Source organism: Centropristis striata, chromosome 8, assembly GCF_030273125.1.
Source record: "Centropristis striata isolate RG_2023a ecotype Rhode Island chromosome 8, C.striata_1.0, whole genome shotgun sequence".
Taxonomy (NCBI): domain Eukaryota; kingdom Metazoa; phylum Chordata; class Actinopteri; order Perciformes; family Serranidae; genus Centropristis; species Centropristis striata.
Genome location: NC_081524.1, coordinates 26,082,206 through 26,109,484, shown reverse-complemented (window position 1 = coordinate 26,109,484; position 27,279 = coordinate 26,082,206). Strand labels below are relative to the sequence as shown.

At 39.7% G+C, this 27,279-nt stretch overlaps 1 long non-coding RNA gene across 1 annotated transcript; it reads left to right on the top strand.

Annotated features, from left to right (window-relative positions):
• The first annotated feature begins 248 nt into the window (after positions 1-248).
• LOC131976509 (uncharacterized) lies at positions 249-27,043 on the top strand. The gene is made up of 3 exons (XR_009394805.1): positions 249-349; positions 11,115-11,152; positions 26,094-27,043. It is a non-coding gene; the product is annotated as an uncharacterized LOC131976509 (long non-coding RNA).
• Positions 27,044-27,279: the final 236 nt, after the last annotated feature.

Below are 27,279 nucleotides of genomic sequence, written 5' to 3'. Positions count from 1 at the left end.
GGGCGACAGAGGAGATGAGAAGAAAGGGATGAGAGAGGGAGAGAGAGAGATGAGTGGAAAAGAAAGGAAGAAGGAGGAAGTGAAAAAAGAGTGGGAGATGCAGAGGAAATGAATTAAGAAAGAAAAAAGAAAGAAAGAAGATAAAGAAAAGAGAAGGAAGTGAAAGGAGAGGGAGATAAAAGGAAAATGATGGAGATAGTATAGGAAGACAGGAGAAAGAAAGAGAGAGTGTGTCGGGGAGAAAAAGGAGGGAGTTTTGAGTGATAGCGAACATACTGTAGATGAAAGCGGGACGCTGAGGAGCATCAGCGCTGTCAGAGCCTTTTTCAACCCTCAGGGACGGCCGGGGGTAAGTCACACAACTACTCTGCTACACATGATACACACACATTCACCCCCTCACACACTCATTCATGCATTTACACACTACTAAATCCTAACCTATGATTACTACACTCACTTTCTGCGAGACAGAGACGCAGAATGCACATAGTGAACACCTGAATTTACAGGTGTAAGTGTAGAAAATGTGTATTGAAATGCTCCAGTGATATTAAAGGCTGGTGAGTAGAGCTGTTCTGCTGTGGCCAAACCTGCAGGTCAAAAGCTCCACACTGCTTTTAAAGAAGAAAGAGCTGAAATTTATCACATTCATAGCTGGACTTCTGCTCCAAAAGTGCTCCTTACAGTGTTTTCTCTAAATCCTGATTTTTTATGTGTACTTCTCCATGTCTTTGTTGGTCCTGGATAGTACGAGTTGGGCCATTTTATAAGATGATAAAAGAGACTGATCAGGAGCAGAGTCGTCAAGGGATACGGATAATGGCGTAGAGAGAGAGAGAGGAGAGAGCTTTGGCTGTGTGGAATCAATTTCATATGATGTCTGACAGGCTGTCATGGAATCATTACGCAACCCCCAGAGACAAAGATATGCTTTAAGAAGCTGTGTGTGTGTGTTGTACTTTTGCTGGAATATATACACACGTGTGTATGCACTCAAATTCCTGTAGCGCACAATTGTCCTCTCATTTCTGTGCACAAACAGCTCAGTTTGGGCCTAAACCAGGTTACAGCAGGAATTTTCCAGCTGCCTCCAAAGGTCTGCTGTTGCATTTTCTCCAGGCTAGAAGAGAGAGAAGCTACAGTGAGTTGTTAAGTCCTTGTTTAGCAGCACTGTAGATCCAATTGATTCCGACTGGGAGGCGAAAGGTCGCTTCACAGGGAGGAACCATGAGGATAGAGTGGTTTTATTGTCTGAATTGAGTTGCTTTAAACCCCTGGGGTGGAGGAGGGTGGTGGTCTCAGTCTCGCAGGGATCCACAGCTGCCATATTAGCTCTGTTACAGGTCTCAGGAGGACAACTGGGTGACAGAGGTCGTCATGGTGAGGGGGGTAGTCATGGTAAGTGGTTGTCATGGAGATTGTGGGGACCCCTGCGGATGAGGCTCACCTGGGTTGAACAGACCATAATGATCATTTTCTACCTGCATCGGCTTTTTTTCTCCTTTATGTCCTAAATTTGTTTATCACAGAACACAGAGGAGTCGAGCTTAAAAAGGCGGGGTCAGCTCCAAACACAACGTTTCCTGCTGCTGTTGACATTTATATTAGCACAGCTCTATTATGTGTATCTCATTAATTACTCCATAACTTAGATTATAATAAAAATGCTCACGCTCAAGGCTGCACCGCTTTTCTTTCATTAACCTCAGCTGCATAGACTGAAAGACAGAACCGTTTACTGAGAAACACAGCTCTGTTTGGGCAATATAGCCATTTCTATCAATATGCAATTCTATTTCCTATTGTGTTCATATTTATTGTGTTTATACTTATTATATATATTGTAAATTTCAGCTATGTTTCGTGCCTATGTAATTTTGTTGTTTGGTTGTTAGCACAATAATTTAATGATGATAAAACTTATCTTGTTTTATCACGCAAAGATGCTTAGCGCAGAAAAACGGTGCACATTTTGCCACAACGATTTCAAAATCTGCTCAGTGGTTGTTAGTTGCTCTTTGTGAAGGTGAATTATTAAAACTGTTTTAAATTATTTGAGCTCAAAGTCTCATTTTCATCAAAAGGCACAGCCAGGAGGAAGTGTGTGTTTGTGTGTGTGAGATCTGTGTAGCTCATTAGTAGGTCAGAAGGGAGCAGGCACTGTACCTGTTCCCCAATCAGTCCCCTCTATCTGGACTGGGATTTCTAAAATTACACACACACGCGCACACACACACACACACACACACACACACACACAATCACATTTTCTCTCCTTCCTTTATCGTAGCCGTGATCACTATATTTCCCCTCCTTCATTTAGCAGCTTCTTTTATGTGCTAATAATTGCCCAAGGCGTTGACACTGATAGCATATGAGTTTGTGTATTTGGCCAGATTTTATGCCCTGCAGCCTCTGCACTCTCACATGCCAGCTAAAATTTAAATATCTAAACACACCAAGCAGTTACTGCATGCCACCGTGTACTGTAACAATGTGAAGCATTATCAACGTACAAACTCACACTGTAAAACAGAATGATTTATGTCATCCTGCTGCTTATTCTTGGAGATGTGTTTAGTGTGTGAGAGCAAACCTGGACTTTGTGAAACTTTGTGAAAATGTAAATTACAAAATCTTAAAACAATGAAAAAGGAATTATGAAAAGGGTTGATAGCAGCAAAAGCAGCGATCCACAAAAAATAGTTGTCCCCAATTGAATTAGTTTTGTTTGATTTGATCAGCAGTAACTCTATCTGGTTTTCTTGCTGAATGCTTGGTCAGAGGCTGCGAGGCGCCGGCTGTGGTTTCTCTCTGCAGTGAATAATGTGAGGATACAGCAGAATCATCTCACACACACACACACAGAGCTCCTTCTCATGTTTCATATGAGCCCTGTACACTGACCCTGTGGCTGTGTGTGAGCTGAGCTGTGACTGTAGCATTCATGTAGTGTGTAGCTGATTTTTTTTTTTTATTGAAAAAAGAGAAATATTTAATAAGTCATACATCTTTTTCAATGTCTAGAGTCGTCATTTCTATCACACATTGTTTAATCTGTATTAGTCATATACTTTGCATTTGAAGTTATTTTAGAAATTATTAACTTTTCAAAATCATATTTTAAATTGTTTTTAAATAGTTCAAACGATATTAGATTTAGACCACAAATGCCCCAATAAAACAATAGCCAGTGCATTTCTACATCGATGACTTTTTATTCTTTTTTTACTGACAATGATAATAACAAAAATGAATATGCCAATCATATATTTTCAAGGTTCTAGGTTTTTATTTGCCATTTGTGAACACAGACCACAGTCTAAACACAGGAATTTTTGTGCAGGGCTCTCTCATGGTCAACAAAAAAACTTAAATAAGTAGAATAAATATAAGATATAAAAATATACAAGGGTATCAGCTCAAAATATGGACATTATATACAACGTTATGAAATAAGGCTGTATAAAAAGAAAAATCTAAACATATAAAATATGGATGCTGTACAGAAGGTGTGATATGTGCAGACTCAGAGTAATGAATATTATGTATTATTATGTATGACAAAGAAAGGAATTAGTAATTTAATGGAAGTAGCACTCCCAATTGTACTTCTTATTATCAGTGAACATCTGCATTTAATGTGTTTTCAGACCAAAAGTAAAAGTGAAGCCGTATACTCACATTTTATAAAAGAATGGTCACTGAGCTTTCAGCCCGGACCTTGAGTTGAGTATTTTTTTTCAGACTACTATTTTCTCAGTTTCATTCTCAATATATCCTATATTCCATCACAGTGTAAAATATCATGGTATGAAACATACTGTACATCAGCTATTCAATTTGAAATTTTAATTCTATAAACTGTTTGGAAATGATAGCTGAAACATATATACATAGTCGCTCATAGAGTTACCTCTTTCCATGAAATGATTGTGATAATGTGTATATTCTTGACAGATAAAGTGTATATCTATCTCAAAACTACATTAATCAATTTCTGCCAAACATATCACAATGAAAATGAAACCACAATTAACAGAGGATTGTGTCTCCAACTTTATGGGCGTGAATATAAACACACACTCACTCTCTCTCTCACACACACACACACACACACACACACACGCACAAAGGCAAATTAACAAAACTCATGCACAAAAAAGCTACTGAGATATTATTAAAAATGTCAATTAAAATAGAAGTATTTTTAGTTGAGGGTGGCAGAAACATGGGAAATGCAACCTGACCATTAAATACATAGTAGCAAAATTACTGTAAAAATGTAATAAAATCACAAGTAAGAAATAAAGGTCAATAGCAACATAACACACATATCAGACTATGTGTCAGTGTGTGTGTGTGTGTGTGTGTGTGTGTGTGTGTGTGTGTGTACGTCTATATCCTTTGTTCTCCATTAAAGACTGGATAACAAAGAGTCCAATTTAATGAGATTTTTAATGAGTGTTTTAATACAAATGTACTTTGACTTTTGTTGAACAAATTGCTTTAGAGAACACTGAAACATGTTGTAAAAATGTTTTAATTTCTGTTTCATAGCTGTGTTAATAATTGCAAATGTGACTTAATTTGCACCCTTTGATTGTATTAATTACATATTTAATAAAGGAAGGTGTAAAAGAATATCAGATGAACTTTAATTAATTAAGTATTAACTATTAAAAAGTAGAAGTAAAACAGTGTAACTGCTAAAAAAAAAAAAAAAAGAATCATAATAAGAATTGCAATTTTTATTTGTACTGCTTCCAATGCATTGCATTTACATTACAAAAGATAACACACATTAAGAGATAAAGTCATTGTAAAGAGGCATTTTTTTCCTCTAAAATACAATCCCAGTTCCAACTCCTAAAACTTAAATAAAATATAATTTGATAATCCTTTCTGACACATTTCAAATGAAAACTGTTCAATAACAATATGTTTAATGTAAAAAATTAAAAAAAAAAAAAGACAGACTTGTTTTATTAAACACTCCCAACCTTTTTTGAATTCAGGGTTGTAGATGCCCTGGTTGAATTAATACACTTTGGTGGCAGAAACAGCACTATGTGTGGTGTGTACTAATTAACAATAGCAGTTCACCGTTTTTAAGATTTACATCCATCAGTCTGCATAGTCAGAAAATACAGAGCTCTAAGTTGGCGAGTTGGCTGCATTCAAGCAGCTGCAGTCAGCAGAATATCACCCAGACTGGCCTGGTCAAGCACTGCTTAACTTGTCCTTCAGTTTGATTGCTTTTTTCTGCCTCGTTATTGCGATACTAAAATTAGCTTCTATCTTCTATCTTGTACTAGCCTTGTCCATGAGAGTTTGTCCCATCAGTGTCATATATATACAGAATCCTTCACTCCCTCTGCCTCTCCTCCCTCCTTTATTAAAGAGCAGAAATTGTCCAACCTGACCGAGTGGACTTTGATTCCTCTCTTGTCCTCATCAGCCCTGTGTTAAAACATCCACTAGCTTCCTATTCTGTTGTAATGGTACCATTACCAGCCATCAATAATGCAGAGGGGGTAAGTACATGTAGCCATGCTGTCCCTCAGGACTAATAGAACTGTTTCCTCCCTGATGGCTGAGCACAACCAGGGGTTGTAAAGGTGCCTGTTTGTTTATCCTAACACCAAAGCCCTTTGGCAAAAAACACACACATTCACAGACTGTATGTATGCATGTAAATATACGGGGGTAATGTGTAGTGGTCCACACATGACAAATACAAATCAGACATTACATTATGCAGAGTATCCACAAAATAGCTGATAAGGAACAGACAGTGGAAAGACACCACATGCTCTCACATGCGTGCATGTGTCGCGCATCAGACACATCACATGATCACACGGTCTGTGAGTGGGAGTCTTTGTGTGCTGTAAGCATATAGGAGTGAAGCATGAGTGTGTGTGTGTGTGTGTGTGTGTGTGTGTGTGTGTGTGTGTGTGTTAATGCGTGTGCTGGAATTCCTGGAGGAGAGGGAGGCTGCAACAAGGTACACTGTTGATGCTGCATGTTTTTTAGCCAGACACCGTGAGAATGTGTGTGTGTGTGTGTGTGTGTGTGTGTGCTACTTCTACATCCAGACAGAGCTACACATCAGTGTGGGAGGGGTTATGAGAACAATGATGGGTTCTCGTTTCTCCCTCGCACACGATGTGTATGAGCGCATGGGAGCGCATGTGTGATCAGTGTATGTGTGTATGTGTGTGTGTGTGTGTGTGTGTGTGTGTGTGTGTGTGTGTTTGTGTGTGTGTGTGCGTGCATGTGCAAAGAGCAGTGGACTTTCACATGTGGCTGTGGAACTGAAAGGTAAGCCCTTTTCCTTCTCTTTGTCTGTGTGTTGCTGAATTCCTTCAGTGACTGGCTGCATTTGATCAAGGATTTATTATGTATTTTAACATTTAAATTTCTTCTTCTGCTGTCACTGTATGTGTTGATATTTGAATTTTGACTATCCAAGTGATGGATGTTTACTGTACGGTAATATTTCTTTGTTCCCATCACCCGTATCCGCTAACCTTTCTCTACTTTGAGCACATAGGTACTTAGTGTGGCTTAGCAGGTTTGAATGCATTAAGAGCTTATTGGCTCATAGTAACTCCATCATCCACTCCTACCATTTGTCATGTGTCAGTTTGATGTGTGTGTATGTTGATTGTGGGTTGCAATAAACCCTCAGAGACAACGTACTCTCAGTCCCAATTTGTCAAAACGTTTTATGACAGTGTTCCCTGAGGATACACCCTCCATTTCTCATTGTCTTCCCACGCTCCACTCACACATACACACACACACACACACACAGCAGCACACACGTAGAACCACATGTAGTGCACATGTATGCGTACTGTACAACGGCAGCATTTCCGTATCATAGATTGTCTCCCATCGAAGAAGCTGTAATGGGCATTAAACTTTCTATTATAACTATTATTACTATAAGCTCCTGGCTGTGTGTTGGATGACATCTGAGGGACAGATAGGAAGAGCAGAAGGGAAGGAAGAGGTTGAAAGTTAAAGGGTCATGGAGATGATGAAGTGAACACACATGAAAAAGAAGGAGAAGGACAGTGGAATGAAAGAAATAGAGCACAAAGGAGTGAGGATGAAGGAGAAAGGAGGAGGAGAGAGTCACTGTGGAGTATTTTCACACGCCTGGTTGCTCCCTGCAGACAGCATCACCAATCCACCAATCCCCTCCCCAACCCACACACAGACCACATCTCTGTCCTCCCTCCCCCCAGCTGGGTGTATGGACGGCAGGCAGGCAGGCGTAGCGGCCCTTTGTTTGACATATAGCCGCACACAAAGAGAGCAGAGGCTCGGCACCAAACATTCACATCAGGACCACTTCTGATTGGCTTAAACTCAGCTTCATGTTGATGCTGCAGAATATTACAACCATCAGACAGTGCTTTTGGTTAAATAGCACATTTGTTCTTTCTGTTTCAGATGAAAAACAGAATGTATAGCCTCCATTGACATTACTTATGATAATGTTGCTTTCAAGAGCAGCTGTAGAGACCTCTGGTGATGTGATGTGATGTGATTGTCACTGGGATTCTTTTAGAGACGCGACAAGAGTCAGAATGAGGCAGAATGCGCAGTTTTCAGCGATCAATTTTTTGTTTCCAGTTTTGTATTCAGAAACCAGAGCGAGAGTGTCTGCTGCCGATGGGAAAAAAGAAGATTTGATGTGTATAGATTTAAAGTAAATGCAGCATTTTAGGCTGCATATGGTGCAGTTTCCAGATCTGAACAATGCAGAAGGTTTGTGCAGGATTTAATCAGAATGAAGGCAAAGTAAAAAGCCAGTTTTTTTGTCACTGATGCACCAGTCGGTGTTTGTGATCAGATCAGTCATAGGTTAAATACTTGGTGCATTGTAAGGCCCTGGGTGCACCGGCAGCTACTCCCTGAAATAAAATGATAATGATAAAGCCTCACTCATGCCTGTTAGTGTGCACAGGCCTCAGGGATCAGGACTGTATAAAGTCTTTTGACACCTTTGATGAAAGATTAACCCCTCTGTGACAGAGCAGCCATCTTTGTTTACTGCCAGGAGACATTTCTTCCTCACACCAAATTGAACAAGAGACAAAGAAACACACTGAAGTGAACAAATGATAGATAAATAAACCAGGGGAAGAATATTATTCTTTTTTTCACATCTATAGTAAAGACTTTCCCGTATTTCAGTGGGATTTTTTCAATGAGATGACAAGCTTTCTGCAGGAATCTGTTGTAAATGGATTTCACACTGCACTCCTCGTAACAGGGGATTTAGGGGCTGGCGGGCAAGAGAGCAATATCTGCCACTGGAATGTCAGCAGTTTCCAATCCGCCATTTGAGCTGCAAAACACTGTGGAAAACACTGTACGAGACAGTTCATGGCATTAGTCCCGCTTGGCATCGTGGAATCTAAAAACTCTGCAGCAGAAAAAATTGGAATATAAACAGCATGCTGGTATTTTAACATGATAAAACTGAAAGTAAAACTAAAAAAGACGGTCATGGTTTAAGTCTGGAGATATATCCAAAGTATAAGGCAATTCTAAGTCTTTGTGCACATGCGGAAGCCCAATCTTGCATTTTTCAATATGGCAGTTATTACCACAGCACCTAATCCCACACACTCTGCTTAGCTACTTAGAGAGGGAAAGTGTGTGTGTGTGTGTGTGTGTGTGCGGGGGGGTGGGGTGAAAGAGGTGAAGCTTTAATTCCAGCTGAGGATGGCAGGTATGTTAAAACCAGATAAAATGAGACATTAATTGAGTGACAGAGTTTGCCAGTGGGTTTTTATCAGTGTGTGTGTGTGTGTGTGTGTGTGTGTGTGTGTGTGTGTGTGTCCATTTTTGTACTTCTCTCTGCTGCTTTCCGCCCTGTTTGTCTGAGCAGTGAGCGTTGTGGGAGTGTGAAGGTGAACCAGGTCCACAGCATTAGCATGAACTACTGACTGCTGTTGATCCAACCGAAACTTGAAATCAGAGGGGTTTCAAAAGCCACTCGTGGTAGCTTTACAGGCCCTAGTTTGACACTTTTCTAAAGAAGTGATTTCTGTTGAGATTCTCTGATTCTCACACAGTTCAAAATCAACTCAGAAAAGAAGAACAAAAATCAATCTTTTTGCTGTTCTTCATAGAAGAATGTGTGTGATGTGCAGATCGAGTGAAAACTAGTCTGCGAGTCAATACTCAAACACTCCTGTCACTTCAAAGTGATGTCATTAGAAGCTAATGCACTGTGCTATTCAAGGCCCTGTGTTTGAATGTGTGTGTGTGTGTGTGTGTGTGTGGTGCTTTTAGCAGAGCTGTGAGGACACGTTTTCCTTCATTTGAGGAGCAGACAGAGGTAATTTTGACCAGACCCCGGAGCCTCAGCACATATCTTTCTATTCCAATCTCTTTTTTAGGCTGCCCTAATTCCATATCCTTGTTTCGTGTGGAGGAGGTGAGGGATTGTTGTAACACAAGTTACAGGATTCAGAATGACTATTTTCAAAGATACATCTGAATGTATCTCAAAGTTCTACATATAAGGCTTTATTATAGTCCACGGGTTGAATAAAGCCCAGTGACTTTAACAAGGTTCACCCTAACATTTTTTGACTGAACTGTATCTGCTCAGGTTATAAATATCAACATATAGGGGCTATTTTAGTAGAAATTACCTCGAGTGAAAACTTTGGATTATCTACTGATGTTTTATTTTTGGATCCAGGTGTAACTGTGCCTTTAAGAACCATGAACTGAACTCGAGTGGAAGCAGGAATGTCAGAGAAAGATAACTCAAAGCAAAACTGCCTACATGACTTGACAGTATAGGTGTAAGTGACAAAATGTGTTCAATTTGTGATTTGGCTGTGATTTGACTGTTACCGACTAACTGTTAATGTTATTATGGAAGCATTTTCAGGTATCAATCAATATTTAATTTATGTCTATGTCATTACTAATGAAGCCTATGTGAACCATTTAACTGGAAAACTGAGGTCAGTGCTTGTATTTTCTGAGCCCAGTGTATCAAACATCTTTTAATTAAAGCACTAAAGAAACAGTAGATCAATAAAGAATCCCATTAAAATTCTACGCGTTTATGAAATCAACACAGTTAGCAATAGTACAGTCACAGTATGAATTCATGAAATACAAACTAAATTGTATTTTATTTTTCATGTCACTATTTCATATTTTACGCAAAATCCATTATTTATAGCTCAATTAACTGTTTTTTCAATAAGGCTGCACAGAACTAGATGAAACATTTTGGAACATTTTTTGGCAGACCTGGATTATAAATGTAATGGTCCATATGAACCCCTTCAACATACATCAGATGATTTATCATATAAAATAAGGAGTTTTTGAACAGCGCATTTTGACATATTAAGATTCACATTTTCTCTCAAGTGTCATGTGAAGTTATTATATTCAGTTATGTCCCGGTATAAAATCCGGAATAAGAGCAAAACCTCCAGAGAGTCCATCCTGTGTGGGTTCAGCTCCTTACTTCTGTCTCCTCTCACCTCAGCGCTGAGAGCCTTTTTAGTGTCCTTTCATGCTTAAATCGATAGATACACCCCAACAACCTCTGCCTCCATTGGTCCAGAGGCAGCTGCCGCTTTCTCCCGAGCCATTCAATGCTGATAATCATAGTTGGGCTATAGACGGCGAGCTGCGGGCCGTATGGCTGCATGATTAATGAGCTTATTATCAACGCAGAGTGGACCTCATCAGAGCAGCACAGCCTGGGAGAGGAACACAGTCAATGTGGAGGCAGCAGATAGGGACAATACACACACACACACACACACACACACACACACAGAAATGATTGAATAAGCAATACAACACACGTGGAAAATCCAAACTAATGCATCCAATGCCTGTGTGTATTTACTGACAACTCTTAGTGATTTATTTCACCGAATTTAAACAAAGCTACAATGCATGTTAGTGCGTGTGTGTGTGTGTGTGTGTGTGTGTGTGCGAGGAGTCACAGTCTATCCTGTGAAACACACACCACTGACCCTTTCTTATTAATCTTAAAGGAAAACAAATTAATGACTCTGACATTTGCTTCCTTCCTGCAGGCCGGCCGGCCGTCAGCAGCTCTGGAGTCAGCTGAGAGGTGAGAAATTACTGCAAATGAAACTATGTGCTGCCTTTCTGTTGCCAGTGTGGAGATAAAGGTCAGCTTTATTTGGCTTTGATTGCACTGATTTGATCAAAGTCAAATGTGTTTGTTTTTCAGTTTCTCTTTTTCAAATCTGATTCAGAAGCGAAGCCTTTACAGGAACTGTAGCACATGAGAACAAATAAATCTGTTTCTAACTTTCGACCGTAGCAGAAAATAAAGAGTAACGGGAACCGGAAAGATAACACATGAATATGATCTTAATTAAAACTAAAAATGTATTAAAATATCAGTTGGATAAATTAAAAAATTAAAAGATATGTTTTTATATATTTAATATACTAACAATTTAAGACTCAATTTTTTCCACCTGTTATTCTTATTCATTATGTCACGGTCATACTCGATCATAGACTATAAATAATAGACGTAGTCACCATGACGTCACCCATTGGTTTGTGGCTCGTTGGAAGCCTCGAGTTCAGCGTTACACTCGTCGCCATCTTGTTTCTGATACGGGGAGCAGACCATATTTGGACTGTGGAGGAGCGAGAGGGATCTGATCACTGACTACAGCCTCTCTACACCTCAACCTGACTGATTCATGTTAGCATTAACTGGGATGTTCATTTTGGCAAAAAAAGAAAAACAAAATGTATGTTACTTCCCTCAGAAAAATTAACAGCGACTCCTTGGAGTGTCTGTTAGTCCAACCAAATGCTGAACAAGACATTTTTTACCAGATTAAGGCCCTTACTGATGCTGACTGTAGCTCAATAAACACAAGACACCATCTGAAACAGAAGGGCTTAAAAAAACAACACGTCTTCAAAGGCCACGTCTCCTCTCATTCCACAAGCTTGCCCGTTTCAAAAATAGAAATGTTAATAGTTATTTTTTGGGTGAGCAGAAGACAAATCTAAATCAAATCAATATTTGGTGTGACCACCCTTAGCCTTCAAACCAGCATCACTTCCACCAGAGCGCATTTTTTCACAGTACTGTATGCAGAGGTGGAAAAAGTATTCAGATCCTTTAGTTAAGTAAAAGTACTACCACCACACTGGTGGACACTGGTGTCCTAAGAAGTGGCAGTTTAATACCAGCAATTTTTTTTTTTTTTTTTCAAAGAAATCCTTGAATAATTCCTTTACTTTGTATTTCACCTTTTCAGCTTTCCTCATTTCTCTATTAATTCTGAGCCTAACATGTCAAGGACGTTCCTGCTGAGTTGTCTGACCCTGACAACTAAAGACATGTATGAGATGCAAACATTTAATCTGAACTTGTTCTAGAGAACTTTTCCCACACTTGTGACCTACATAGCTTCATGGTCTCTCTCTAGGACTTTCACTTCTCGCCTGTAAAGTATGAAAATTGAATTTGTTGGCCGGCTGAGGTGCAAGGCCCAAACATGTCAGATCGTCCTCTGGTGTGGCAGTGAGCAGTCTATGGTCATCAGTCTGTCCATTCAGCAATTTTGCCCGACTGGAACTGCTGTTCTCTTTTTTTCTATTATACACTCACACACACACACACACACACACACACACACACACACACACACACACACAGACACACACACAAACAGTCCTTTGGGAGCTTGGCAGACATCCCACCAAGTTAAATAGAGCGAATAAGCAAACTGTGGGCCACACTGCACGGCTCTCAACAAATGCCATAGCAACCTCTTTTCCTCTGCAACTAATCCTTTGCTTTCACACTTATCACTAAATGCTGTACTTTTTTGGAAAAATCTCCTCTAAACATAAAAAAAGTTGTTCATAAAGACGACGAGATAAAGCTCTTGTGTCTAAGAATGTTTTAATTAGTTTACCGCTCTGGGTTGGATTCAATCTGATAATCCTGCCTCTACTTGTGTGCACCTGCTTGGTAGCCATGAGTCACTGTATTCAATTTGGATTTTCACCCTTTGAAGTATTTAGCAAATTACATAATTGCATAAATTCATCAATATAATTTTAGTTACGAGCTCCTTGTTGGATTAATCATTTTATCACTATCTGACTTCCTTTTTTCTTCCATCACTTTCACATTAGGATTAATATAGCCAGAGCTTTCTCCTTCACCTGGCTCAATCAACCAAGCTATATTTCAGTCTTATTACAGATCCTATCATTTAATGTGTCCTGGAAATGACTCCAGCCTAAAGGTAGTTACCTCACATTTAAATTATTCTGTGGGAAGTATTATAACATTGACACACATTTTTGCATGCTTAGCCACCAAGTTCACATGGAAGCTAATTAGGAAAAGCAACAATTTAATGGATAATATGGCACCACTGGCTCTGCAGATGATAACTCTCTCTCTCTCTCTCACACACACACACACACACACACACGAGAAATGGGATGCTTGGTAGCATCACCTGCACGGAAGGACAGATGATGGTGTGGCCCTGCACAATACTGTCAGTCAGTGCAATATATACATTTCTGTGTGTGTGTGTGTGTGTGTGTGTGTGTGTATGAGGGGCATTTTATGCCAGGGAAATATACTAAAACGTGTGTACAGCACCTATGTGATGACATCAAACCTCTAACGTACGTGTGTAAATTCAACTCACTTTCAATGGACAGAAGAGCATCACGTAGGCATGACGCCATGATGCTGCACACGCGCATACGGCGGTGAACTACAGCTCAAATACGCGACTTGTAGACCAGCGTGACTAAGTACAATTCTACATGAGCATACAGACACGCGCTGTGGAGTGTTTGTGGAAATCAAATAGTGAGGGTCATTCTGCCATGTGCGAAAGGACAGGCGCCTGACACACGCTCATCTTAATATACAAATAATTATTTACTTTATGATGACAAATTTTGAGTTTAACAGCTGCTTCACTTCACAATTCAACCGTTTCATGTATCACCAATAGAGACCGATGAGACAGTTGTGGCTGTTTCAGTCTACACGTACACACATTAAGGCGTCTGAAGCTTTAGGACAATAGTGACACACGCGTTAACGCCTGTAACTTACACGCGTGTATGCCTCTAACGGTATATCAGGGACTGTACCATTTCTCAGGCGCCAAACTGAGGAAGAGGCTGTGCGTATTTCCTGTACTTAATTGTACTATAGCCAACGCTTCAGACGCCTTAATGTGTGTACATGTAGACTGCAACTGTCTCATCGGTCTCTCTTTGTCATACATGAACTGCTTTAATTGTGAAGTGAAGCAGCTGTTACACAGGCGTCCGCTATGTTCGCACGTGACACTTGTCACCCGTCACCCTTCATTATCTGGTCAACTCGCAATAAGCACGACTTTACGCACACATATTTATGTTCTTTATGCGGGTGACGCAGTTAAGGCGTTTTAGTATAGTTCGCTGGCATAAAATGCCCCCCATAGTGTTTGTGTGTGTGTGTGTGTGTGTGTGTGTGCAACTGTCTTCGCCTCTTTTTCCCTTCATACCCATCTTAACCACACACACACACACACACACACCCTGCCATCCTTTATCCCTGATTCATTCTTCCTGTCCGTCCGTCTGTCTGTCTGTCTGTCTGTCTGTGGATGCCAGCTGGTTCAGAGCTGCTGCAGTGTACCACGCCTGCCAAACATCCATTCTAAAAGGCGAACCAGTCTAAAGTCACCACTTCTCTCTCTGCAGCTGTGATACAATAGCTCCCTCATCATGAAATGATGAGTGACTCTGCAGCCTCGCCTCACTATTAAGTGACACATCACTTTGTTATGTCGTGTCTCTGACTCGTAGGCTCAGGTGGCAGTAATGTTGCTGTGCTCTCGCAGGACTTCAAACACAGACATCCTCAAATGGAAAACAAAATTTTGTGTGCGTTAAATGCAAATTTATAAATGTGGAGTAAAAAGTACAATATTCACTAGAGCATAGAGAACAGAGTATCATAAATTTGAAAAACTTGAAATAAGTACAAGGCCCTCAAATGTGTATTTATGTACTAAAGTGAGTACTTACAATAAAATAATCTGTATAGACATTTATGGGCATAAAACATATTCATATATAAACATATAAGTGTATTCAACGAACTGTACAGGTCTCTTCTTTTTTCTATAAACTATACTGAATGCATCATTCTAATAGTAACTTTACATCTTACGCTTTACCTCTACGTTTTTTCCTTTACAATGTAGATATTTACATGTTATTTATGGTACATTTAATGCTGTGTTTTTCAGATTTTCTTTTGCAAGATATTTTACGCGCAAAATGAGCATCTCTATGGAGACAAAAGTGCATATTTGCACATCTTGGTATAAAAAAAAGGTAAAATAAATGCAATGTTGACCTGAAGTATGAGATAGGAATATGATTTTGCCCTATTTTAACCAAAAGTCTAACCATACATGGGACATACTGTAAACCCCAGCCTCTAAAAGGATTTTCACAAAACCTTTAAGAAATTCTTAGGGGACAGTGTTGATGAAAGAAAAAGAAGAAAATGGGAAAAAGGGTTTCAATATATACATATATATATATATATATATATATATATATATATATATATATATATATATAAAGTTTTTTTCTTAAAAAAAGAAAGCTTCATTTATTTCCTAAAACATCCAATGGCTGTACATTTTTCTCAAACGTCACTCAAAAAGAGGGAAATAGTTTGTTTTTCTGGATTAATACACATGAATACATTTTAATTGATATGAGTATTTCAAGCTTTGTGCGTATCTGTATTTGTGTGTGTGTGTGTGTGTGTGTGTGCGTGTGTGTGCGTACATAAACCTCATGAACCTATAGTTCTTGTGCATGTGTGTTCTTCAGTGCATTTGTAGCTTCCTGTGAGCCGCAGAGACTTTGATAGCAGCCCATGCAGAGCGACAGACACAGACCAGTGGCTTCTTCTAATGAGCAGACTGTTGTTGGTCTGCCGTGGGGACCCTGCTTAAGGGCTGGCACACTCTACAAGATTTTATGAACTAATTAAGCTCTAAAAGTTGCCTTCTTAGACAAGAAAGTCAAGATTTATACCGAGCTCAAAGAAAACTACTGGGAGAAGAAAGTAATATGGAACAGTTCATCCCTGTCTTTCATTTGCATTCGGATAGTGTGGTAAGGGCTGAGACTGGTTCAAGCTGGGAATGTCTTCAAGAAAGAAAAAAATCCCATTCATCGGCCCTTATGATTCTTCCTGCTCCTCTGTCCTTGTCAGGAAAGTAACTAAGTACATTTACTCAAGTACTGTACTTAAGTACAATTTTGAGGTTCTTTCCATTTTATGTACTTTATACTTCTACTCCACTAGATTTTTAGGCAAATATTTAGCTGACAGCTTTAGTTACTTTACAGGTCGAGACTTAACATAAAATATATGATCAATTTAAAGTGATTAGACTTTTTTTTTTAAATAAAATTTTATATTAAATAAGCAATGTATTTACTAATTTAAAACACTGCTTACATAAATGCATCAATAATAATAATCTAGTAATATATTTAGAATATGTAAAACAATCTGAGTTGGGTCTATTCTGCTACTACTACTTTTACTTTTGATACTTTAAGTACATTTTGATGCTGGTACTTTTGTACTTTTACTTCAGTAAGTTTTGAATGCAGGACTTTTACTTGTAGTGGAGTAATTTCACAGTGTGGTATTAGTACTTTCACTTAAGTAAGAGATCTGAATACTGTTTCCACCACTGGTCCTTATCTTGATGGACACGGAGGTATTGTCATCCTCACTTTGTAAAGAAAATGTAGATGGTTCCAGTGCTTATTTACAGATACTATAGCTGCCGCTTAACTTTCAAAGTGAGAGAGTAAATCTGACTTTGCCTTGCATACACTGGCGAAAATAACACAAAGGGCATGTGGTGGGGCACCAGCGCATAAAAAAATTGTCATCCATTGAGAGGGCACTCTGGAGGGTACTTCATCACTGTTTTATCTACCACAGGGCCTTCCAGGAGGGCACTTGGCCGAATGTTAGCCTACTGAAACCCCCAAAACACGATTTTCAGCTAAAAACCAATATATATGGTAGGGCTGGGCAATATGGACCAAAAGTCATATCCCAATATGTTTAGGCTAAATATCGGTATACGATTCATATACCAATATTTTTATCGCAAAGTGAGAGCAAATGTTCAGTCAAAACCAAATATGACATGTCACAATTAGTTTTATAGAAACCGTTCATTTAAGTGAACATAAATATTGTACAACAACAGGAGAACCTTTTTAAAAAATCAAAGCTCCATAAGGTGCACATTTAAAGAAAAAAATATCTTAAACAAATATAGCCTATGAAATAAAATAGGCCAATCTTTTTCTGCCATAAATATATTTATATGAGAAAAGAATAACAAACATTACAAAAGAACTAAATATGACATACCCTAGTAAGGGCAGCATTTATATATAAAGAAAGAAAGAAATTCAACTATATCGATATATGTGATATGGTCTAATTCCCTATCACATTTAAAGATATATCAATATATTTTATATATCGATATATATTTAATTAATATAATATTAATATATTATTTATAACCGCTGTCCCTTTCACAAATGTCTTTCTCCATGCAATATTTTAGGCTTCAAGTGTGGGCTAATGTGTGCTGGTTGCAGACAGGTTACGATGGAAGCAAATACATTTCCACATTTGGCTCTGAGAGCCTGAAAGTGACAGGACCTCCATGCAACTGCCTCATAGACACCAATGTTAACCACAAATGAGTTCATACATTTTAAGAAGAAACAAGAAAGTCACAGTTTTGTAACCTACTCCTATTCCAACATGTTTCATACTACACACCAATTTGGCACACTGTGTTCACCATGCTCTCCTACCTCTTCTCTAAAAAATGATGATGAAAGTGATAACAGTTTTGGCCTGAGAAGCAAAAGTTAAATGGGTTCACCTGAGTTCAGTCTCTATGAGGTGTCTGGCCCGGGAATCACTAAGCAGTTACCATCCCTAAGGCTGTTTTCAAAATAAAAGCCACAAAGAGTATGGATACAAGCCCAATAGCACAACAGTATCTTTAATTTGAAGCTAAGGATTATGGTTTTCAAAATAAAATGCATCACCCTTTCTTTTTTCATTATTGTATTAAAAAAATACTAGTCAGATCAATTCCCACTCCTCCAATTATTCATACTACTACTACTCAAGCCAGCTGTGTAGCCTCAGCTTCTCAGGCTCCCGCATTCATACTGCAGTTTCTTCAGAAATTGAACTCAGTTGATTGATTAATCACCTAAAAATAGAAAATAGTAAGTAGTAAATAGCAACAAAAGAAAGAAGTGCCTTTTATAATTGCTTGTAGCATAAAGTGACATGTTTAAGTATCATGATTGGTTAAACCAACCAAAGTTTTTTGCATGAAAAAGTACTGAAACATTTAATCAAAAGAATCAAACAATCAACTAATCGATTCAGTCGATTCCCTTATAAACGATGTCCCAAATACATGATTCAGGCAAATAAACATCCAGGCTATTTATTGAAGTTTTAGGGTAAGTACAGTACTTAAATGCATTCATTTACTTTCCACTGCAGTAAATATATGAAGATAAGAAAGAAATTCATTTGAGATCATGTTCTGTCTGTACATCCCTAAAAAAGGCTGTTTCTTTAATTATAAAGATCCCATTACGTCGCATCTGTCAAGAAACCAGATTTTGCGTACTCTAGCTTGAAAAACCTGTGAACATTTTGCCAATTCATCTGACCCAATATCCAAGTCAGCTGACTCCCCACTCATTTAGTTGTGACTTTATGATGACCGCTGCTTTCACAGTGGAGCTCTTTTTCCCCTCGCTTTGGGAATCCAGAGAGATGTTGGATTGGCAGGCCAGGCTGCTGTCAGCATCATCTCTGTCACCTGTCCTGCTCGGCAGCCAGCTGCTCCTCCTGTGATAAGACTTGAGTTTATTCTGGGGCTGAAAATACTGGACTCAATCTGGCTGTCCGCCGATCGCTCAGCCTCTCTGTCTGCCTGCTCACAAACTGCAGCCTATATTCCTCACTGTCAGTCAGCCAGCCAATCAGCCATCAGTCAGGGTCAAAGCTGATCATGCTCATTTGTAAATCTCTTTTGTCTCTTTTTTTTCATTAATTTGTTACCCAGCGGCTGTGAAATAGCTTCAATCTAACTAAGTCTGTTTCAGTTTGCCAGAGTTAAAGAATGAGCTTCATATGATGAGTCAAAAATGTATTCATGAAAAACCTTAAAATAGGAAAACATCTGCTCAAGCAATGAAAAGAACTTAAAAATGTTTTGAATGTCAATCAAAAGACTGTAATTATATAGAGCATACATTTAATTTATACATTTATGAAAAAGAATGGGACTTAATGAATAACTTGACTGAATGCAGCATCCCTGCCGTGCTGCTCATTTCTCACAAGTGTCAGCCACCTTCATCTCCTCATTTTCCTCCTCCTTACAAACTGAATGATGTTAAATCAATGATGCCAATGTCACGCGCCGTCTGAATGACTGATCTAAATAAAATGGGCAAGGCACCATTAGGAAACAAAAAGCTTGCTTTTATCCAGCAGCAGGCAGAGTCTATTTCTCTCCTCGGCTCTTTCTTCCCCACCCTCTGTCTGTAGTGCAGAGTAAGCACAGCTGTCTGAAAGCAGCGTGAAGGATGGACGGCTCCAGCAGGAGGGGGCGAGGTGGGGAGGCAGGGGCCCCGGGGACAGCAGTGTTAACTGGGTGTGGCATGGCCCAGTTTGTTTTTTGGCTGCACGGAGAGGAGTTGTGGCCAAGCTGCAGACTAAGTGGCTGGCTGTTGGCCATCATGTCAAAACCCTGTCGAAAACAACTGAGCCAGCTACACATTCTTCTACCTTTTACTTTTAAGTTACTGATTCATGGAAAGTTGACACACTGTCTGAAGTGGTGCTTGGTGCTAAAACAGGTAAAGGACATGGAAGAAACTCTGTGTGTGTGTGTGTGTGTGTGTGTGTGTGTGTGTGTGTGTGTGTGTTGTGTTTCCATCAATTCATCTCTTATGCACATTTTGAAGATTCACATGAGAAAATGATGGAAACACCAAAATTCCCCAAAACTTTTGAAAATACGCATAAAAAGTTTTTATGATATTCCTTTTTTTGTCCCACAACAGGGAAAGTTTCATTGTTACAGCAGGAAAAAGGGAGAAAGAAGCAATAACAAGAATTGTAAAATTAAAAATCCACTTTTCTTTCTGATCTTTGAAACTAAAAGCTATTTTTTGCAAATCTCAATACATTAAAAACAACACATTATACCTCCTCCTTCTCTCCTCCTCCTCTTCCTCTTCTTCCTCTTCCTCATACTCCGACTCTCCTCTCCTCTCCTCCTCCTCTCCTCCTTCTCTCCTCCTCCTCATACTCCGCCTCTCCTCTCCTATACTATCCTATCCTCCTCCTCTCCACCTCTCCTCCTACTCCTCTCCTGTCCTCCTCCTCCTCTTCTCTCCTCCTCCTCTCCTCTCCTCCTTCTCTCCTCCTCCTCCTCTTCCTCATACTCCGCCTCTCCTCTCCTATACTATACTATCCTATCCTCCTTCTCTCCACCTCTCCTCCTCCTCCTCCTCTCCTCTCCTCCTCCTACTCATCTTCTCCTCCTTTCCTCCTCCTCCTCTCCTCTCCTCCTCCTCTTCCCCTCCTTTCCTCCTCCTCCTCTCCTCTCCTCCTCGTCTTCTCCCCCTCTCCTCCCCTCCTCTCCTCCTTCTCTCCTCCTCCCCCTCTCCTCCTCTTCCCACTACTCTTCCTCTCACTCTTACTGTCTCCATGTTGGCTCTAACAGTGGATGAGCTTACCTGAGGTCTATTTGTAGCACTGAGGCTCAGATGGATAGGTGTTTTAAGTCTTTTCATGTGTGTATGTGTGTGCTTGGGAGGGGGCAGGTAGGGGATTAGAAGGTTTTTTTTTATTATGCAGTCTGAGAAAAAAGTTGAAAATGACAAGAATGAAGTCAACTTTTTGAGTTTGGTAAAGTTGGATAGATAATCACAGATTTGTTGTTCCCGTGTCAATAAGTCATCAGAGGAACATTGTTTCAGAGAGACGTAGTCAGGTAGACGGCAGCTACAACCTGATTTTCATCAAGGTCATAAAATGAGAAATAACCCCAATATTTAAGCGTGTAGCAGAACTACAATCCCCCTACACATAAATGAGCTATTCTTGATAGTAGGCTACAACAATTTCTTTATGGGATTTATGGGATTTTTTTAGACATATATTAGACATTTTGAGGAAAATCAGGTTGTAGCTTGCAGATTACTTTACCCAACTAAAAAGTGGACTTTATTCTCATCATTTCAGCTTTTTCTCAAAATACATGATTCATTTTTCCCCTCTCATTTTTTCTCCCACCTGGGCCCAATTCTCTTCCATTGTTTTATCAGTGATTGCAAGAGATTGTATTCTTGAATCAAAAAAGTTTAATGTAAGGAACAAAATGCAAAGCAAATTTTTGTGTTTGCACTTTTGGTTCCTTTGTTTAAGGCATGGTTACAGAAGTTAAAGTTCTGATGTTTTTGTCTAAGCAAAAACTGTATCTGTAACAGACATGCATGATTCATTTATTTCATATGCCATTTTTTGTTGTTACAATAGCTGTATAACAGCATGATAGAAACCATGACAATACATCAGTCTTCAGTTCTTGGTTAAATTAATTCACCCAGTGAAATGTCTACATTGTCTTGTTTTGGGGGGAGTCATCGCTCAAAAAGTGTCCACTAAGCAGAATATTGTGATGAATGAACAGGGCTGTGGGCCTGTCACAGAGAGAACGGCACCAGGATCCAATCAGTGGCCGTCACAGACAGACAGCCAGCTAGGTGGGACTCAGAGGGACTGGATGAGGATGAAGAAGGTTTGGACAGACATTATAGAGGCGTTAGGGATCGGGGTGGGGGGTGGATTTCTAAAAGTAGAATGAACGCGATCAGATATCAATCTTTATGGGGGTACACTTGTTTGTGTTTCCAAAATGGAGTCAGCACTATTTTTTACAAGTCCTTTTCTAAAGAATCAATTAAGTTCTCACAAGGCCAAACAAATAAATCAAACTTAGCAAGAACTAAGTGGAAAGTAGGATTTAATCTGGCATTGGTCTTCAGGTAAAATGATAAAATACAATCCAGGAAGTCCACTTGTCAATCTATAAATGTATGACCAGCCATTTATAATATTAACATGACTGCTGAGTCTTCACGGCATAATCATTCATTCTCTTTTAACTGCAATGCAATCCATCCACCTTCCTGACAGCCTTTCTTTCTACCTCTGTGCAGTATACGCAGGGTATTGAAACTGTACACTGGCATTTTGCGTGCATGGATATAAATATCACTGGTTATTGCCTGTTCTTTGTTTAAATCTAGCTGTTGGTGTTGGGAATCAGCAGCGTAGCCTTTAAATCTTCAGATCAATTCTGTCTTTTAGAGGAAAGCAGCTCAGGAAGAATGTGGTCCTCTTCCTGCTGGAGATGGAAGCACTCACACTTCATATACACAACAAAATACACAATCCAGATCAGATTTAATGTGAGCAGCTGAACACAAGGAAAAAGCTTCTTTACTAAAAAGAATTTCCAGACTTGTAGGATCAAACACAGTGGAAATCAATGAAAGCCTTTAAATAAGCCACTGCCCAACAGCTTCAAGCTCACATCCTTGACTGCTTTCACCTTTTCTGAAACTGTGATGTACTTCTTCAAATAACTCCCTTTAAGCACACACACACACACACACACACACACACACACAAAGACTGCCTGCTCCAGCTCATAATCCCTCAGGCGAGTTTTGATTGTTACTTAAATCTTTGTGCTCTGAAACCTTGGGCTCTGAAATGAGCAGCACTGTGGCAAGTGACTGGGTGGGTTTTCTTTTTTATCATGTTCATACGGTGGCCCTGAAGTGCAAAAGACAGCAGCAGAAGAGAAAACACAACAGCAGTTGGTGCGAGTCAAACCCAAATATATACATATTGCACAATGATTAGTGGTTTCTGATTGGATGTTCTGTCTTTCAGTCTCCAAGAGACATACGTAAATACTTCTTCTTCACAGACTGCTGCCTCTCACAGATATATTACGGATTTCATTTTTGCGAGTTGTCTTTGGCTGTTTTGTTTTGTACTTCAGGGCCACCGTACACCAGTGACGTGTGGTGAGGTTGATGGCTGGTGAGGCACTGACTTCATCACAATCAGATTTACAACATATGAACCGTACAGGGTAACTTATTCACTATTTGATTGGCGGCAGTTAACGGGTTATATTTAAAATCTTATATCAGCTTTCTTTACACATACAAACTGTTGCACACAAAAAAAGCACATTTAATTAAAAAAGCGTTATTATGGTCTTACCTTTACTTATAAATGAAGTCCATGCGCCGCTCCTTCTGAACAAAAGCATCAAGCACTTTTTTTAAATAAACGGATGGCTTTACTTGACTTGCTAACTGTATATTGAAGCTTGCTGTCACTTATTCTGCAGCCGAGGAGTCGCAAGAAGAATCACTGGGATCATGAGTGCCCCTACCATGAGGCAGGAGAACTGCTGACTCATTTAGTGCCTTTTCACAGCCGTTTTATTATTGCTCATAAGAAACACGTTACACACATACAGTTGTTGACAAAAAAACACTATACATTATACATCAGCTAAACTATGGAAATTTAGTTCCTATAGCATAGCAGCACAGTTAGCCGAGTCATTGATCAATCCATGGTGAGGCTCATCTGGCTGCTGCCTCATCACACGTCTCTTCTCACTATTTGAACAGCAAATGTGAAAATTCAGTGATTTTGAATAAAAAATAATCTAAAACTGGTGGAGTTAGATAAAAAAAAATGTATGTATATCACTGGATAAATAATATATTTTTTTTTCATTTTACATTTTTTTCTTTCCATGATGACAGGGAAGGCACGGCCTCTCCTGCCTTCCCTGACCGCACTTCACTGTGCACCTCTTTTGACTCTTCCTCACCGAAGTGATTCCATCTATTATACGCAGTGACATTGTGTGTCTGAAGGACACTGGAGTTGGGCCAAGAGCTTCCACTTGGTCGGTCCAGCCGTTTAATTGAAGCGGTAGAAGAATTTTCTTTTGGCACAAAAGCTTGACCAGAAAGGCCAGCGAACCTGATAAAAGGGGATAAGGAGAAATGTATTGCTAGGATATTATGTTGAGTGTGACATGGCAGCTTGTGGAGGAATTAGTAAAGGCCTGACCCGTCCTGGATCGGTCAGGCACAAGGACAAACCAGTGATTGATGGAGTGGTCAAAGGCTACTCTTAAAACCAATTCCACAACAAGAGCTGTGGAACATTGTGAACTCTGGTCCAACTGAGCCGGACCAGTGCTACAGTCAGACCATCACAGCACTCTCAAACTGCTAATGGAAATAATATGGCAAATATAGAAATATGTCAAGAGTTGTGAGATGTTCAGCATTCATCTTTAATTGAAGCTGTTTGTTTGTGTTTGGGCTACATAACTGCCTCCATAGATCCACACAAATAACCCTCAGCACATGAGTCCAGAAAATATAATTTCCTTAATACTCAACACAAACTGGTTAAGATTCTATCAAAATTTCGTATTAACTACTAATATAAATGATCATGTTATGCTTCCAATTAATTAAATAGTGTGAAATTAAAGTCTAACTTCTTATCTTTCGAACCGTATATTGTTTTAACCGTGTTAGTTAGGCTTGGGTTTACCAGAGTCGACAAAAGGAAGCTAACGCCGGAGAATTAGCCCTGCGCTAACTGTATCCTACATCAGACACTTGGATCTCCTCAGGGGTACTGAATGTTTCTGGGGAAGCCAAATAAATATCACTGTTATCAACCATCATTATCAACACACCAGGACCATACTTCTGTCCTTCACAATAAAATACAATACAGTAAATATAAAGATGTACTTTTAAGATCGTTGCCTGAGTGTCCCCAGAGTGTTCTTCCTGCTTTCTCTCATCAGAGTTACTTTCATGTTGTAATTAGACATGTACATCTTCATGTACATAAATTAAATTTCACACGTAGATTGTTAAATATGTATAAATCAATTATACCTACACTGGTTGTGGTGATCTTATTCGGAATGACTGTGAAAACACCGGAAAGTGCGTCATTGCAGATGTGTCAAATTTAAGACACAGTCTCCATACATCCACTATATTCTATTCAAAGCACAACTATTCAGTGTTTCTTGTTTTTTGCGGGAGGAAGACAGATATTTTTCTCAGGAGTTGGTGGAGAGACCATAACAAAGCTGGAAGGAGAGGCGCTGGCCTCACATTCATCAGGTAGATAGAAACAGGACAGAAAGATAACGTTGCTCTGTGTCTGCTGGATATGCAACATATCACTTTATAAGGTGATATATGTCAGTGTCGCGTACATTCATTCAGGTCATAAATCATCACCAGCCAACAGACCAGCTTGTCCACAAACATTTCAGTGAACAGACCTTTTATTAGTGGATCTATTTACCTAGACGACATGTTATACTGAAGTGAAACATTGCATTTTAGTGTAAACCCACTTTACCGTGACATGATTTCAGTTTTCATACACAGCGGGCTGCTTCAAGGTGGATTAAGGCTTGCCGCTGTGAAACCAAAGTTATTCTCAGCTCCATCACGGCCCTGTCCTCAATACCAAAGCACTTTATAAATAGGCAAGCAAATAGAGCAAGCTTACATCTGAGGGCTGCCGTGTGTTGTGCAGTCACACCGAGTTTTTCTAAGAGGTTTGCAAAAGACAATCAGACAGAGCATTTTACAGTTATGTCACAGTTTTGCATGGTTTTTGAGGCGTTAAATCTTGCTGTTTTCAAACCCAAAGTTTCAAACGCTATATTTACTTTCAAGCTAATTTTTCAGCTTTAAATTAATTTTCTGTCTTGTCTTATTTTCTGCAGGTTGAGTCATGGAGACGACGTGTGACCAGCTCGGCATTAGTTCCTCAGTCCCCGAGAGAGTGAGCAGAGAAGAAAGCCGCTGGGTTCAAACTGCCCTCCAGTGGAGACAGTGTGTACTACACACATGCTGCTCCTAGTCCCAGTTTGGTCTCATTGTCCAGTCAGAGTGTTTCTTACCACGGCAGTCAGATGTACAGTGGGAGCAGAAGACATAAATGTACTACAGAGACACAGGTAAGTATTGTAAGTCCAGTACTTTGACTGGAATGCTAATAAGGCAGATTGATGGTGTCTGTCTAAAGTCCACGGTTTCAAATCAAATCAAATCAAAATCAAAATCAAAATCAAAATCAAAATTACTTTATTTATCCCCAAGGGTAAATTCAGTGAGTCTGTTAGCTCTGTTAGAATGAGACAGCCTGATGGCTGTAGGAGAGAAGGATCTTTTGAATCTCTCCGTCCTGCAACGGAGAGAGAGGAGCCGTCCACTGCTGTTTTTTTGGTCCATAAAGGTTTGTAGTGGATGATCTGGGTATTTCAAGATGGCCTCCAACATGTTGACAGGTCATCTCTCCACCACCTCCTCCTGTGTGTCCAACCTGACTCCAAGCACAGAACCAGCTCTTTAGACCAGTCTGTCCAACCGCCTTGCATCTCTGTGTCTGATGCTGCCTCCCCAGCAGACTGCAGCATAAAACAACACACTACCACCACAGACTGATAAAACATCTGCAGCATCTTACTACAGATGTCCAGAGATCTGAGCTTCCTTAAGAAAAAGAGGCAACTCTGCCCGTTTTTGTAGAGAGAGTCAGTGTTTCTGCTGTCCTCTGAGAACAGTAAAGTAACTGTTAATGCTGGCTAGTTTTTCTTTCTGTCACTGAGTCTCAGAAGAAGAGTTCCTGCTCCTGTCTGGTACCACAGCACTGTGTGTGTCTGTGTGGATGTGGAGGGTCAGCTGGTGTTGTGAATCAGGCCGCTGAAATGTCAGGCACGGCTTCTTCACAACACCAGGGTTCCTCCCTATCACTTTCTGCTGCCGTGTATAACACCTCTACAACAAAACAGTGACGTCTCAATTCTAACACAGCAGGTCAGAATAAATGGAGGTTGGCGTGACTCTTGCAATGATCTACAGCTGCCGTCTGTATGCTGTGGCAATTAAAGGAAGTGGATATTGTGTCGT